Here is a 17,282-nt window from a genome sequence, read left to right on the forward strand (position 1 = left end):
AACATTATTAGATTTTTATAGATTCTGATGATGTAATGACAGAATAGAGTTTGTAGTTTTGGTCACATTTTAGAAAAAAAAAATGAATAATTAATTTGGCATTACCTACCATACCACTATATCTTACTATATAAATAATTAAGAAAGTTTACTTTCTAGTATATATGAAATTTCTAATAGATATTCGAAATTAAGCTTTAAAGTTGTCATTCAAAATGTCAGTTATGTATTTTGCTTTACAAAAAAGTACTGTTTCAGCTATTCAAATCAAAATAATAAGTATATGACTTTAAAAATGATAAATAAAAGTGGAAGACATAAAAATGGGAACATGTAATATGCTTGAAAGAAGAGCAAAAAGTATTCTGAAGGAAAAAACTGCTAGAATAGCTAATATGATGTGAATATGCATTCAACATAGGTGATAATAAATATTCAGGCTCTTTCATTCCAGTTGTCTTGAAACTAACAAAGTGATGTTTCTGTGTATAAATATGAACAAAAATATCGAATTAAGACAATTAGTTGCAAACAGCTCTCACAAATGTGATATTCTTGTGTGTGACTTGGTATATAATGCATTACTCAAGTATATTTACACAAAGTATATTTACACAAAATATCATCACTGCTATTATTCTAGCAGAACCTAAAAGAGGGTTCAGCATAATGAAAACTACATCACAGGTGATGAAGGCACTGTTCTGTGCACAGAGACTTCATGTTTTCTGAGTCTTTAGGAAAATTTAACGTCTTTACCTACGTCAACCTACTCCTCAGACAGGATCATCTTTTCTAGTGACAGTTGCATCATACAAAAAATTACATGAACAATTTCTTAAAAATAATTAAATGACTTAAAACTTACTGATGATAGACAATCTGTGGTATAACTTACCACTTTGTAAACAAAGTTTAATGATAAATGTAGTGTATTTTTAAAATATTTTTGTAAAATTATATAATAATTTGCAAACTTGTCCCGGAAATATATTGAACATTATTCATGGGTATGAGCTAATAAAGGATCATTGATGGCATGGGGATGGTGGGGTTAGAAATGTTACGAGATTTGGTGATATCTGTCAGGTAAAATCAGATGTCAATCATGACTTATCTGCTCATAACTTCTCATAATCTAAAAAAGGTTCATTTTCTAAGCATGTGAATGTTTTAAATAGCTCATATTATCTGAACTGCTGTTTTGTTACAATTCATTATGCTAATGGTCTTTTAATTAATAATACATTTGGTTGATTACTAATGGAATTAGGGAAGAGGAATGACAAACTTGGTAATTAGGTCCTTTGTAATCATAAAAGTAACATCTTCATTAAAGCAAAAAGCCAAAATGAATTTTGTGTCAAGCAAAAGTCTGCTGTAATGGAATGAGTTAGTGTGAAGTAAGAACTGAAATGTCTTTTTCATACGTTATTGTGCATAAAAATACCCAAAAGATTTCCTTCCGACAGGGTCTTTTGGACCCAGCTATGTCCAAAGAGTGTGAACATGCCTAGAGTAAAATGCCCTGGTTCTCCCCTGTGTGATGAGTTAGCCCAGAATAACTTGCCGTGCATGTCCCTTTATCCCTGTCTGAACATCTCCATCTTTTCCCAATATACATATCCAGTTCAATCTGTACATTCTCCTTATTACCATACCTTAACTCTATGGGGTCGCACAGAGTCGGACACAACTGAAGCGACTTGGCAGCCGCAGCAGAGTAACCTCTCTAATAGACCTTGGTGACCATAACACTACTTTTCATCTGTATCATGCATCTTTGCGTTTAATCCCATAATACCTCCTATTTTAAAACTAATCAAGGAACTTCCCTAGCGGTCCCATGGTGAAGACTTCACCTTCCAGTGAAGGGAGTGAGGGTTCAATCCCTGGTCTGGGAGCTAGGATCCCACATGCCTTTTTTAGTCGAAGAACCAAAACATTTGGGAGAATGGCATTGAAACATGTAAAATATCATGTATGAAACAAGATGCCAGTCCAGGTTCAATGCACGATACTGGATGCTTGGGGCTAGTGCACTGGGACGACCCAGAGGGATGGTATGGGGAGGGAGGAGGGAGGAGGGTTCAGGATGGGAAGCACATGTATACCTGTGATGGATTCATTTTGATATTTGGCAAAACTAATACAATTATGTAAAGTTTAAAAATAAAATAAAATTAAAAAAATAATAATAAAATAAAATAAAATTGAAAAAAAAAAACAAGCAATTTTGTAATGAATACAACAAAGACTTTAAAAATGGTTCACGTCAAAAATCTTTAAAAAAAAAAAAAGAAAGCTTCCACGATAAAGAAGAAAGGCACACTACTCAATGGGTTTCTTTGAGTTCTGCAGACAGCCTGTCTCACACTTAGGTGTGTGCCCTGACCTACACAGTCTGTGACAGGAAAGTGCTGGCTTTCAGTGGAGCCAGACTCAGACACGCACCATGGCAGATCTAGACAGCTGCTTGGACCATATGGCTGATTCCACATGTAATGTTATCAGAGATGAGAAAAGACACCATATGTAATAAGACTTAATGGACAATTACTGCATTGACCATGAGAGTTTTCTGATCTAAAATATGCCAACTGAGATAGGAATTGTATACCTTTTGAAAGCATAGCTTTTGGCTAGTTCCTGAACCCTGGAGGAGTCAGGGATTTTTGACCGTGGAACATACTCCAATTTTTTCAATGTATTACTGAATTTCATTAAAGGATAAAATTGCAAACCATATGAAAGATTTTTAAAGGCGTTTTGCATAGAAGAAGATGAGACAATTTCTTTTACATTTCTATAACCTCTACTTTATAGGTAATTGTGATGCAGTTGATGATTCCTAAGCTTTTATATCCAAGCTGCTCATATTCCCACGAAGCCTTATAGTGAATGTCACAATTCAACTTTTATAATAACATGCATTGATGGCCATGAATGCATAATGGATACCACTGAAATGGTGACCATTCTATTCCCTCAAAGCTCTTTCCTGTTATAAAACATGCAGAAGGTTATTATTATAGTTTATTAGCAATCATTTTCCTCTTTAAAAGTTTAACACTATCTAGAGGAAACTTCATGTAAAACCCGTAACAGTGAAATTCTTCCACAATTCATTAAAATTGCTTTTTTTTTCATACATAAAATAATGATCAGCAAACTGTACCGGGAGACAACTTTGGCATACTTTAAAACAGCATCTGCTACTTAAGTATTTAAACTATCAAATTTGATAGGAAGTAATTAAACAAATTTCTTTTCCCAGAGATATTCTGAATCTCCATGAAACTTGAGGTTTCTTCCTTGTGATGACTTCTTATTCTTTCCCCACAAAAACATATTTTATTTGTTTATCCCCACATGGATAGCTATTGCCAGAGAGAATAAGACATTCATTTAGGACAAATAGTTGACTTCTTTGAAGAGTCCTGTGTCAATCAAGCAGGCTCCAGAGAGCCTTTTTCTTTGATGGGTAATGGACAGATAATAGACAGACTGCACAGGTAACTAGAAGTCAAGGGATCACCATTTACTACAGACAGTATCTCTGATATACGATGGAAGGTTTCTAAAACCTAAGCCCCCAGAGTCAGATCACATCCATGGAGCACTCTGTCTATGACATGTAATATGCTAACAACTTTTAGAAAAACAAGTTCTTCTCTTTCCTTTTCAATGTTTAATGTTCCATAGCCATTACTGTGGATTAAATTGATATTTTAGAAATCCAATAGTTATTATTTATTTCACCCAAAACATTTTTATCTCTTTAGATTCCTTGTGAGAGGTTGACATGATCTAACTTCTAACTCCACAAAACAGTTATTCTTACACCCAAACACTGAAGAGTATAATCTCCCACATAGAAAATCCAGAAGTTTCAGAAGAGACACAAATAACTTATTATAGTTATAATATATTGTTTCTTGGTGTCATAATGACACGATTATAGCCCTTATGCATCCCTTATGGAGAGCAAGAACATTACTTTATCTGTGTGTAAACACAAACATATCATTACAGTACTGGTAGGTTAGTGAAATACAGCACCAATATTATTTGTAATAGTGATAACTAACAATATCTTATGAAAATTAAATTAGGGTAGTAAAGCTTAAACCTAAGGAAAGTCCTACTGTTAACAATATGAAAAAAGAGGCAAAGTCAGAAGCATATAATTTTAAAACAGTAAAAAGCAAACATATAACCAAAGGCATAATTATTTTTTAAAGCACTACAAATGAAGGTGTGACATGTAGAGTAATTTTCCAGCGGTCTTATGCAGAACTCTCTGTGGTTTTGTCTGCATTTTCCAAATATCCTGTATTCGTGTTCCAATCTCTTCCAAAAACTCTGTGACGAACAACAGTTTAGGATGCTTAATAGGTGTTATCCCAATTCTTATAGGTTTTGTGGTTGTTTTAGTTGAGAAATATGCATCCAAAGACGAATTCTTTGTCATCAATTTCTGTACTGACAATAGAGTCCTTGATAAGGTCTTCTGCCAGCAGCTTTTAAGGGTAACCTTTCTTTGATATCTCTTCCAGGATACAAGCTCACCTATTTTTAAGTCACATGAGGAACTGATTAGGTGGTTTTTTGAGGAAAGGCAGCCTGTAGCCATTAATGGTAAGACTGATTGTATCTGTTCATTTCCTGACAATGATCAGCTAGAGCAACTTTAAAAAGTTGGAATTCAGTATGAATGGTGGCATTTCTAGTTGCAGGGATCTGCTTATAAATGATCCATAAAGAGACAACCTATGCATATCTGATAGGCAAGACCACAAGGTCATATAATGTTAAAAAAAAAAAAAAAAAAGGAAGTGTTAATCATGTCTGACTCTTTGCGACCTCACGGACCGTAACCCACCAGGCTCCTCTGTCCATGGAATTCTCCAGGCAGCAATACTGGAGTGGGTAGCCATTTCCTTCTCCAGGGGATCTTTTCAAGCTAGGGTTAGAAACCAGGTCTCCTGCATTGCAGGCAGATTCTTTACTGTCTGAGTCACGAGAGAAGCTCATATAAACTAAGGGTAGTAATTGAAGCCATAGGAATTCAATGGCATCTGGTTGGTTAGCTAAAAATTTTAGGCTTAATGTTTTTTTCCCCATTTTTCAAGAGTATTGGGAATGATAAGAAAATGAAGTTTCCGAGTAAGTGACAAAACTTTGCATAGTTTACAAACAGCTGGGCCAGTAAAATATGTTCCTCTATTGCTGGATAGATAAATCTGAATGTCCGAGCAGGGAAACACAGTATCTATTTTTGTTTTAGCTACTATGAGGTTGTAGTCCTATAGGAATTTGGTGCAACCTGTTCAGATAATAGACTACTATTAGGATATTGCCATATCCATAGCAGAAGGAAATGATACAAAATCTCTTTAGGACATAGTTCCAGTTCAGTCTTACCTTTACTTTTTCTTAATTATCTAAGTCACACAAAAGTCATGAATTCCCCAGGCTCTGCTGTCTCAGAAAAATTTCTTTCTGGCTTTCTCACGATGTTTGCTTAATGGTTACAGTTAGTCTCTGCCGTGTTGCTTCAAGGGGGGTTTTGGCAAATGTGTATCTGAAGTTTTATCTGGGGCAACTGGATGGCTATGCTAACATTTCCAAATGTAATTCCTGTGGATTTTACACTCTGATCATTTCCAGCGCTCATATTTTGAATTTGGGGCCACATTTCCATATCTATGACAGGATTTTTGATTCTCCTCCTGCTTTGTGTTTGTTTTATAGAAGATTCTTGCATAAAGATTCTGCCAGTGTGACCTATTTAGCATGATAATCTAGTAAGTATTTTCTCTAGACTCAATATTATCTTTTTTTATTATTGACTTTTACACTAATGACAGCAGGCACCACATCAATATTACTCCAACACAAACATAGACACTTTCGGTGTATATACTTATTTCTTTATTTACAGCAAACTGACGTGCCCCAGAAAAGTGAAAGTCGTTCATTCGTGTCTGACTTTGTGACCCCATACAGCCCATGGAATTCACCAGGCTAGAATACTGGAGGGGGTAGCCTTTCCTTCTCCAGGGGATCTTCCCAGCCCAGAGATTGAACCCAGGTCTCCCGCATTGCAGGCAGATTCTTTACCAGCTGAGCCACAAGGGAAGCCCTAGAAAGGGCCAGCTTTTACCCTTTGAACCTATTTTGCTCCTGGTTAGGAATGAAATTCTACAAGATACTAACTATGAACAGCTAGGCTGGTATCAACTCTTTCTATTTAAAAATAATTGCTAGGAAGGAAAACATCAAGACTCATTTGGTATGAGAAGGGACAAAAGTCTTTCCTGGGCTCCGATACTTCTCTAACTACAAAATTACAATCATGAGATTCTTTTTCTCTGTGCAAGCCTCATAGAGTTGCTTGATTAGGGATATTACCAAAATGAATGGCAATGTGAGAAGAAAGTAAAAATTATTCACAATTAATTAACTAGAAAAATGTTGTGTGTTTTTCATTAGCCACAGAGACTCACTTAGTAGAGTAGTTTTGGATTTAGAGATGATCCTAGGGACTTTCTTGGTGGTCCAGTGGTTAAAAACTCCCTGCCAATAGAGGGGACATGGATTCAATCCCGTTCCAAGAATTAAGATCCCACAAGCCCTGTGGCAGCTAAACTCGTGGGCCACAGCTGCTGAGCCTGCACTCTAGAGCATGCTCCGCAACAAGAGAGACCGCTGCAAGGAGAAGCCTGAACACTGCAAACAGAAAGTCTGTGTGCCCCAAAGAAAACCCAGGGCAGCCATAAGTAAAATTAATTAATTAAAAATAAAGATGATCCTCATAGAAGACATGAAGATGCTTTGATTAATTTGGCTGAGGATCTTAATTTCTCTGAGGGAAGAAGGGTGAGTTTTGGCTACTGGGTCAGAAGATCAGTTTTTTATAGACAATAGGTCTTTGATGTGGGCCCTGAGTTAGCACCCTAAGGGTATATTCTTAACCTCTTCATATTCATACAAAAATAAAGATCTACATTAATCTAAGAAGAATAGATCTGAATTCTTATGGATTTTGTTCCAATTATTCTCTCTATGCCCCATTAGTCTTTTCTCCATAGGGACTCTGGGACTTTGGGTAATTCTTTGCTCATTTTTTGTCTCATACATAATGTAGTGTTCTAATTTCTGGATCAGCTATAATCTGATTATGTGCAGATAAATTAAAGGAAATTTAAATATATTTTATCAGACAGTTCTATTTGCTGAGTAAATCCTGCTTATTAAATTTTTACATGTTATAACAAAAAGAAGAAAGGAATATTCTGTGATAACATTCTCCAAATTGAAGGTCTATATCAGAAATTGAAAAATACTTAGAACTGTTACAAAGTTCTACTACTTGAGTAGTTCTAATAAAGCAGAGAAAATAAAATTGATTTTCCCTTCAGCTTTCTACAACTGATACATGCAAAAGTTTGCTGATTTTTAAAACATTTAATGATACAACCAGATATTTTGCTTCAAGACAAAAATTACTCTTTTTTCCTTTTTTATTTAATATAATTTGTCTTCAATTTTATTTTTTTTTTTCAGACTACTTAACATTTTCTCTAAAGCTGAAATTAATTGTGGATGGAGCACTTCCAAATTTACCAGTGTATTGCCATTTTTCTGTATTTGTAGACAGTGCCTCTCAGGAGATAAGAGAAATGGCAGGAAGTTTTTGGAGTACGAATTTTTTCCTCAAGCGGACATACTGAACAGGTTTTGATAGTTTTTCTTGTTTCCTATCAATATGGTAAAAGGGATCTTCCAAAAGTCCTTTTGCTTGCAATTAGTTTACCTGTATCCTTCTCTATGAGCTCTTAATTCTTAGGGAACCAAGGATATTTGGTCTTATATTTCTTTCATGAACTGGTTGTTCTCTCCAGAGTTAAAACAACGTTACTTTTTATATGGATCTCTAAAATTTGGTTCATTATCCAAATTGTAAATTTCACATTTCCATTCGTATTTTTCTGATGAAATTTTAATTTAACAACTGAATCCATTTGTAGACAGTACATGACTCCTTTTATTTAAGTCCACCTGAACCTCAAGGCAGCCTAAAGTTCTATTTCTCATCCTTATCTAGTTTATATTTTTAAATTGGACTTTGTGAAAAATTAAATTTCTTAAATAGCATTATGTGGTGATATTTTTGCCCTTTAACAGTTAAAAAAAAAATTACGTGACTGGAGTATTTAAATGTTAGTTCTGCCATGCTGCTTTTTAATACCTTTATCTCTAAGCATCTTATTAACTAAACTAGTTGCTGTGGGTATGTGTGTACTCAGTCACACAGTTGTGTCCAACTGTTTATGACCTGACCCCGTGGAATTGTTATGTATCTGTATTACAAAATAATATATGTCTAACAAAATCCTGAAATCTGCAGTTAAATTCTGTACTTCTCCCTGTGGTTTAGGAAAATCCGCGATTGTTGTTTTTATTTAACTTGATGCCATTTTAAAGCCTGGGGTAACCTTGGGCTTGTGAGCCAAATACTAATGATATCAGAGGAGAAAGAAGTCCTTGATTAATCGCGTCACAGAATTGGCTGCAATGCCAGCCTTTGACCAGCTACCTCCAGACTTCCTTTTCTTGAAAGAATATACCTGATTGCTGAAGTCACCACAGTTGGTCTCATTCATTAACAACTGTATCTGAATTCCAACAAATACAGAGTTTTAAAGTATAAGTACACAGAAAGTCAATACAAGCAAGAATAGCACATTGGTAAGTGGCAGCTTAGCAGGTTAAAAATAAAGCAGCAACAGCAACCGGACAAATTCTTTAGGCAGCATACATGGAAAGGAAGGGAGACATTTTCCAGGATGCTTCATATCTAGTGACTGACTTGCAAGAAGGAGTGAGAAAAACGATATTCTAACAAAATACCTAAGGAGAGTCGGCATTTAAGAATATTTCCATGACTCTTCTCTTTCTGTGGGTGAGGATATTGTTGCAAAATGCAAGAAAGAAGCAAAGAAATGCTATCTCTGCTTTCCTTAATGAAATGAGGTCCTCTTTTCTGAAAGAAGTGATTTGCTCTGAAGATTATGAATGTGGTATGTCTGAATATTTCTGAAAATCTTCATTCAGTGTTTTGGTGTAGCAGAAAAATTAAGAGAACAAATCCTGCTCTGGGATATACAGCATGTATCAGTAGTATCCACAAATAAAAATCACAATTTCCCCTTCTTTTTTTTTTCTTGCTTCTTTCCTCATTCTTATTACTAATATCCTTGACTACGTGATTTTGTCTTTTTAATTCTTACCTGTTTCTATTTTTTTATTTGAAAGATAATTGCTTTAGAGAATTTTGTTGGATTCTGTTTCTTAACTGTAAATTTTAGCTTTGGACAAGATGATCTTTGTAGACGCTTCCAGTTCTGACATTTTACAATTTTATGCTCCATATCTAAAATTGGGAAATAATGCATATTTTCCCCAGCTTTATCGAAACCTAATTGACATCAGACATTGTATAAGTCTCAGGTATACAAAGTATTGATTTGATTCACTTATATATTGCAATATGATTACCATTTTAGTGTTAACTAACATCTTCATTACATCACATAATTAATATTTTGTGTGTGTGTGGTAAGAACATTATCTCATGTTTGTATGAGTGCCTAAGTTTAGAGATTCTAGATAATATGCTACCATTGGTTAAGCAAGTTATCTAATATAAAAAAGCAGGATACCAAAGAAATTGTATACGTGTGTGTGTGTTGTTTCCTTTACTCTATAGGCTTTTAAAAAATCACCTAGGAAATATGATATTATTTTATAAATCTATATATTATTTTATGTTTTGCAGGGATGAAAGTGAAAGTCACTCAGTCCTGTCCGACTCTTTGCGACCCCATGGACTGTGCAGTCCAAGGGATTCTCCAGGCCAGAATACTGGAGTGGGTAGCCTTTCCCTCCTCCAGGAGATCTTCCCAACCCAGGGTTTGAACCCAGGTCTCCAGCATTTCAGGCAAATTCCTTACCAACTGAGCTACAGGGTGGGGGTGGAGGTGTGGGGTTTGAAGTTTTCAGGGGTAAATATAGGTAAATTTTAGTGAGTCTTCAGTACTAAAAGTCTTTCTAGAAGCTCCCATGGGGATCTTACTTAACTTCTTAACATTGTTTATTTTTTCAAATAACAGGCTACTAAAATTTATATACAATGTGGCATAGATAAAACTTTGAAGAATTCTACATTTTTGCTGATCTAATACCCTTTTATTTCACAATGTCCCATCTTGATAATAATTTCTGAGGGGCAGTAATTAAGCTTTGGACTGAACTTGTGGTTTTCTTCACTATTATAAGCCTGTCTTTGCAGATGCTTCATAGATGCTCAGGCTATACCAGTCTTCTGGGAGCTAATGCAGTCCAGTGAAAATTAATAAACAGATTACACAGGATTACTGCAGTTTTCAAGGTTTTTCACACTAGCACTTCTGAGATTCCAACATGAGCTCTAGAATCAGAGCAGGCGATTCTCTACTGTGGCTGGTCTGCTGTTTAATTCCCCACGCCTGGCTATTCTTTGAATCCACAGATCTGAGAGAAAGTATAAAATGCAGGTTCAGACCCCAGCTGGTCATCATACCTACCAAGGCTGTCACTGCTGAGATGGATGGAGCTGCAGTAAATTGAGGAGGAGAATAATTCTTCTTTTGTGTCTCCCTATTGAAAGTGTGCATAGTGTCATTCGGCTCAGCCAGGCAGTTCTTTCAAATCTGCTTTCATCTGCTCTTCCCTGGATGCACACACACTTCTGAGGTGGCTGCATTGGAAAGGGTTCAAGTAGCAGTAGCCAGTAGCCAGTTGTCAAAACATCAGACTGCCCTGTGTTCCACAAGTTTTATTGCTGAATCTTGTTCCTTTATAGCCAGCTTCTTGCTTTGTAATAAAATCATTTTTGAAATCTGGCTTCTCTTACTCTACTCTGCCACTTTCAAAAGTGTGTCCCAATTTCAGCTCTGGCCTTACGTTGCTCTGTGTGTGTGTGCTCAGTCACTCAGTTGTGTCTGACTCTTTGAGACCCCATGGACTACAGCCAGCGAGGCTCCTCTGTCCATGGAATTCTCCAGGCAAGAATACTGGAATGGGGTGCCATTTCCTACTCCAGGGTCGTGCCTAACAATTTGCGACATGGACTGTAGTCCATGGAATTCTCCAGGCCAGAATACTGGAGTGGGTAGCCTTTCCCATCTCCGGGGTATCTTCCCAACCCAGGGATCAAACTCAGGTCTCCCCCATTGCAGCGGATTCTTTACCAGCTGAGCTATCAGGGAAGCCCTATCTTCTGGAGGTAGGGATCAAATCTGCATCTCTTGTGTCTCCTGCATTGGCAGGCAGATTCTTTACCACTGAGCCACCTGGGAAGCCCAGCTTTACATTGCTAATTTTATTTATATCTCTGTTGTTCCAGCACTTGTATGTGTGTGTGTGTGTGTGTGTGTGTGTGTTTGCTTACTAAATATTTTATAGGACCATATGAATTAAGATCATGTTCTAATGAATTACTTCTTTCATTTATGTATATATTCATGTGCTTCATCATATACTATTTAATTTTATAAAGTTTTTTTTTGATGCTGTCCATTTTTAAAGTCTTCATTGAATTTGTTACAATGCTGCTTCTGTTTTTTGCTTTGGTTTTTTGGTCAGGAGGCATGTGGGAGCTTCACTCCCCGACCAGAGAGGAACCTGTGCCCCTTGCAATGGAAGACTTAAAAGTATGTGTGCGAGAGGCAGAAAGACAATAAAATGATTTTAGGTGCTAGTTTGAGTGTGTGTGTGCACGCCTCTCTACGTGTGTTCTGCTATTCTATTCTGAAAAACATTTCTCTAAATGAAACCAACAATAATTAAATACAGTAGCTGAAGGCAGTGTCTTTTATTAAAAAATCTATCATTTTTGGTTTACTTATGCTCAAATCTCATTTCAAGAGAAATTTACAGTTTGATGTAACATGTTTATCGTTCCTTAAGTTTCAGTTTCTAATTATTACCCCAAAAGGTATGTCTCTTACTTCAGAAAAATCTCATTGTTCCTCTTGTGAAAATAAGGCACGCATTTTATTTTTCTTAAATCTCTTCCAACAGCAAATTCTCTCTCTGAAAAAAAAAAAAAGGTATATTACATTTATTCTATTTTAAGCCAACGGAAAACAAAATAGGACAAGGAAATTTAATTCTTTCTTCTTATTTTTTCTTAGTCATCCTTATTTGTATAGAGATAACAATATTTCCATTAAGAGCATTTATGGCTAGCTCCAAATCCTTCACTAGATTCTGAGTCCATGTGTAAGATGATTAGCCAGTAACCACTTGAGTGCAAGAAATAATAGAAGTTTGGGGTCTAGTTTGATTCTTCTCAGTGAATCACATAGGTAGATATCTCTCTTGTAGCCTAATGCTGTCACTCAGGGGCATCCAAGATTCCTCACCAAAAAGAGAAAACACCCAAGTCGATACGGTGGATCTGTGATCTGGTCATCAGAGGTTATTCACCACGTTGGGAGCACATCGAGCGAAGCTCTCAGACCAATGCAAGGCCTCCTCATGAAGTGTCCTTGAGACTCTGGGGGTGCTCTATTTCTGGTTAAAAGCTTGTTCAATTTTATGATTGCCTTTTTTATTTAGTAAGGCATAATCCTAGAGAAAAACCTGGCAGAGTGGAAGAGACTTCCAATTTAATTGAAATATTTCAAAGTTTTCTGATCTGTGAATATGAAAGAGGAACACAGCCCATTTGCATAATAAACTTTATGTATGTTGATCTGTTGATTAAAAGCCAAATGTACATGAAAATGATGTTTAATGTTGAATTTTAATCAACCATAAGTTTGGGAAAGATGAAGCCAGTTATAACGGTCTTTGCCTCCACTGTGTTAAATACATAAAGATCATATGAAAAATTGATAATGTGTCAAAAAATATACTGCAGCGGTTTTTCTTCTCTGTTGTCAAACTGTCAAACTTCTTTGCAGTCAAAAATTATAGGGTTCTTTATTCAATCAACAACAGCATTGTAGACTTGAATAAATTAAAATTATTTTTAAAATATGGAACATAATTTGTATAAATATTCGAAATTCTACCCAAGAAATTCCAATCATTTCTGTTTCTAACAACCTCTCGATGGTCACAAGTTCACATGCAAATTTGCTTTCTCTGAAGCCAGACCCCGGCACAGTAGACTATGCTGCTCACTCAGAATGCTTTTGTTTCTACATTTACCAGTCTCATTCTAGTGCGTCTCTTATGTGTGTTTCATTTCTTAGATAAATACTTACAATCAATCATGGCACACAGAATTATGTGGAGTTTAACAGGAGCAAAAAACCTTGATAACAGGCTAAAAAGTAAAGTGTTAGTAGCTCAGTATCTGACTCTTTGTGACCCGATGGACTGTAGCCCACCAGGCTTCTCTGTCTGGGCAAGAATACTGGAGTGGGTTGCCATTTCCTCCTCCAGGGGATCTTCCAGACCCAGGGATCGAACCCAGGTCTCTTTCATTGCAGGTAGATTCTTTACTGTCTAAGCCACCAGAGAAGACCATTAAAATTTTCCTTCTTCCATCAAGACCACAGATTATCTTGTATTTTCCAGATTCCATACTTCTCTATCATGATACTGGTGCTGGGACCTTGCAAAGCCAGCTATATTCCCTGTTCAGTTAAGTTCACTTCAGTTCAGTCACTCAGTCGTGTCCAACTCTTTGTGACCCCATGAATCGCAGCACGCCAGGCCTCCCTGTCCATCACCAACTCCCGGAGTTCACTCAGACTCACGTCCATCGAGTCAGTGATGCCATCCAGGCATCTCATTCTCTGTCATCCCCTTCTCCTCCTGCCCCCAATCCCTCCCAGCATCAGAGTCTTTTCCAATGAGTCAGCTCTTCGCATGAGGTGGCCAAAGTACTGGAGTTTCAGCTTTAGCATCATTCCTTCCAAAGAAATCCCAGGGCTGATCTCCTTCAGAATGGACTGGTTAGATCTCCTTGCAGTCTAAGGGACTCTCAAGAGTCTTCTCCAACACCACAGTTCAAAAGCATCAATTCTTTGGCACTCAGCTTTCTTCACAGTCCAACTCTCACATCCATACATGACCACTGGAAAAACCATAGCCTTGACTAGATGGACCTTTGTTGGCAAGTCTGACACTGTTTCCACTGTTTCCCCATCTATTTCCCATGAAGTATACTCCCTGTTAGGATGTATCAAAAGGGGATTCTGGGGGAAGATGGGAAGGCAGGAAGACATAGATGGGACTTGCTCCTCACTGATCCACTTGCTTCTCTCTCCATAATTCTCCAGAAGCTTTCTTCTCCAACCTCACTCTCAGGAGCACTGGCTGATGAGTAGCAAGTAGTTTCAGGGTCCAGGATTTTTATTCACACTCCCAGAATTGTCCTGCCATTTCCACTCAGAGGGACTAGCGCCAGACAAGTAGCTCCTGCTCCTTAGAGGTGTATGTCTCAGCTCTGCATGGCCTCTCTGAACTTCTGAGATGCCAGGACCATCTGGGCTGTATCTTTTCTCGGAGGTCTCAGTGCTAATACTTTGGGATCCATCATCCTCATAGCTTCTAGAAAGTAACAGCCCATGCCTCTCCCATCTGTATTCTCATTTCTAAAAGTGAGCTCCTTCTTATTGTCTCTTATTTTCAGTTTTTCCTTTATGCCTGAAAGTCCTTCCATCAATATCCCCTCAAACAATTCCATACATTAAACTCACTCTGTTTCAACAACATGTGGATTCTGCTTTTCTGACTTGATACTGACTGATACGGTGCTGAGTACCAGGAATTGCCCAAGAAACTCAATCCTCAAAGCTGAGATTCTGGGGTTAATTAGTTTGTGCCATTGGATCTACACACAGTGATCCTCCCTAACTGGCAACAAGATACTGGTAATTTGTGGAATGGTGTGACATCATGGTTAACCATCATCAACTAATTTAGCTAAGTGCCTACTGCTTCAGATGCCTTGGGGAACCAAGGGACTGTTGCACTTGACTAAATGGCAGTAATAATAATTAAGAGGACTCTGGGTGGAATAGATGCTTACAACTCTATTGACAAGTTTACAGAAAGAAATTGACAAAGATGAGCCTTTAATCTTTCAACTCAAGTAATGGCAAGGATATTCCATCAGTTAGTCATTTTCACGTTTGTATTTTATTCTTTATCATTAAGCTACTGGTGATCTCAAGAGATGATTGAACTGTGGGGGGAAAAAAATGGCACATACTTACGCCTGAAGAAGAAGCAAGCCTGTATTATACATTTACGGCCAATAGGATTAGATTTTCTGAACCTTGAAAAATCAGCACAAAAGACCTGGCAGATGCCAATCAGACTCCTTTCACCCTGACACAAAGGCGAAGGGAAGAAGGAGTCTGCTCTGACATCGGACTTGATGGCACAGCAGAGCATCCAAATGCCTGAACACTGGTCCTCTCTGAACACTAGGAGCAGGGAGCAGCCTAGGAGAATAATGGAGCATGTTTAGCTGAACATGCTCTGAAAGATGGTCTTTGGGGAGTGCAGAGAAGAGTGGAAGGAGTTACCAAATCTGAAGATACTTGGTTAAAGGCAAGGACGTGTGTAAGGAACTATGAGGAAGATCATGAATGTCTAGAAGAGCTGTGATGTCAGTCATCGGATACGTCCTGACTCGGGTCCAGACACTGATCCAAGGACACATGGGCTTCCCAGGTGGCACTAGTGGTAAGGAATCTGCCTGCCAATGCAGGAGACGTTGGTTCGATCCCTGGGTCAGGAAGACCCCTGGAGGGGGGCATGGCAACCCACTCCAGTATTCTTAATTTCATGGACAGAGGAGCCTGGTGGGTTACAGTCCATGGGGTCAAAAAGAGTCAGACACGACTGAGCAACTAACACTTCCACTTTCAGGGGATGGATATGTTTAACCATATAATATAAATTAATTCATCTTCAGAAGTGGACTAATATACTGGTCATTTTCACTCACAAGCAGGTAACATGACTTACCTTGCTCTTATCCTTTGGTTCATATGCTAAAACTCTTGGTTTGGCGCATCAGTGGCTACTACTAAAATAGTCTTATAGCACAGAAACTGTCTGTGGTTACTTGCCTTGTTATTTTTGTTGCAGTATTTAAAAAAAATAAAAACAAGAGGAAAATTGTGTTTCTGACCTTCATTTTTTTCTTTTTTTATTTAACAAAATTTTGCAGGAATGTCCTACTTTGTACTTTACTAGTATTGCATTATGATATCCTTTTGGGGGCATTTCAAAGCCCATATTGTTATCTAAGACTTTGTCTTTTTTATTAACTAACTTTAAATGACCATTTTATATTATGAAATTCATCCAAGACTTGAACGACTCTTAAAGAAGACATCCCTTACGCATTCATTGGGCTCTTCTTTGAAGTCTGACTTTGCCTTTGAAGACTCTTGCATCTTTGAACATAGCTCGTACTAATATATTTGTAATCAAAAGAGATTGAAAGTGTCAGCCGTCTTTCATCACTGAAAGACTTCCTACTCAAAATTACTTTTATTGAAACTATAGACAATTCATAGTTCAAATTTCTCATTAGTAACCTGGATTTCTGTCTTTAAAAGTATTCTTCTCTCCATCCTCATGGAGAGTGCAAAATGTATTCATTGTTTCTTCTCTTTTTTTCCCAAATTTATCAGTCGTTTTTTAATGAACTTGTTAAAAATATGTTCTAGGGCCACTTTGTTAGTTTTTTTTTTTTTTGCTGAAAATAAGGGGCACTGATATCAGCAGTCACTGTGGGTGACAAGACAGACAGAAAATTCCAACACATTGTAAAAGCTTTACTTAACTGGGATACGGCCAGAAGGTCACGCTTTGAAGACTGCAGACGTTTGGAGGAATGTATGTCAGGAAGCTGTTCTCTGCGGGTGTCGAGTTTCTGTAGGTCTTGCAAACAGATGGATTGACTGCTTTTGTTCTGGGCTGCCTTTTCAAGGATTATTTGTACAGCCAGCAGCCTTGGGAATGAGAGAGGGCGCCTCCCTCTGGAGTAAAGGGCAATTGTGTGTGCTGTCCAGAGCTATAAAGACGCTGCTCCTCTCCCTGGTGAAGGTCAGACAGGCTCTCCACTGATCATAAAAGACTTGGGTTCTCCAAGCTCTGGGTTCCTGTCCTGTAACACAACTCACTGTGTGTGTGGAGCGTAGTCTGGCCATGCCTGCTTCACTTTGACAGAAGAGAAACTCGAGGAAACAGTG

Source organism: Bos indicus x Bos taurus, chromosome 24 (genome assembly GCF_003369695.1).
Source record: "Bos indicus x Bos taurus breed Angus x Brahman F1 hybrid chromosome 24, Bos_hybrid_MaternalHap_v2.0, whole genome shotgun sequence".
In the NCBI taxonomy this organism is placed as follows: Eukaryota; Metazoa; Chordata; class Mammalia; order Artiodactyla; family Bovidae; genus Bos; species Bos indicus x Bos taurus.